This window comes from Eimeria mitis, genomic scaffold, assembly GCF_000499745.2.
Source record: "Eimeria mitis Houghton genomic scaffold, Emh_scaff687, whole genome shotgun sequence".
Lineage (NCBI taxonomy): Eukaryota > Apicomplexa > Conoidasida > Eucoccidiorida > Eimeriidae > Eimeria > Eimeria mitis.
The window spans coordinates 9,934-10,603 of record NW_013574975.1 but is presented as its reverse complement, the minus strand read 5'-3'; positions in this window follow the sequence as shown (position 1 = coordinate 10,603).

Genomic DNA, 670 nt, shown 5'->3' with positions numbered 1-670 from the left:
CAGCAAGCTCTCTGTGGATCTCTGTAGCTACAAGGGTAACCCTAAACCCTAAACCCTAAACCCTAAACCCAGGATAACTTCATGGTAAGCATATCAAGGGTATCACGAAGGTGGTCGCTGCACTCCTCGATGGGGGGGACAACACGTCCCCAAGGGCTCTAATCAATTGTTTCGCTCGGCAGAATTAAATGAACTCCAGCTACCCTGAGAGAAACTTCAGAAGAAAGCAGGCTAGCCTTGAAAGTCTCTTGCGTTACACAATTTGCATGCGACCCACTCGCACACAAAGTGTAATATAACTCAGAGCAACAGACTCTGCATCCTCCTCGAGTGCACCGGAGTGCAGTAAAAGACTAATACAGCCATTTCATGTTTAAAATACGTACTCGGTAGCATGAAACTACCCATCAGGGTTATATCTCCTTGAAAAGAGAATGCAGAAAAAAAAGGGGAGTTCAGGTGTATAGACACCGCGTGTACAACATTTCAACGAATTGCAGCTTCAATTAACAGAAGATAAATTTCATTTCTCCTTTTTTCAGAAAAAAAGTTTTATAAGAGCATTCAAGTTTCGCGGCCTGGAGGAGCGCTGCGAGAGAAAGCCTTGGGCTTAGTTAGAGTCTAAGCAGAATTTTGTGTGTATGTAGAGAAACAAATGAAGGGAGATAAA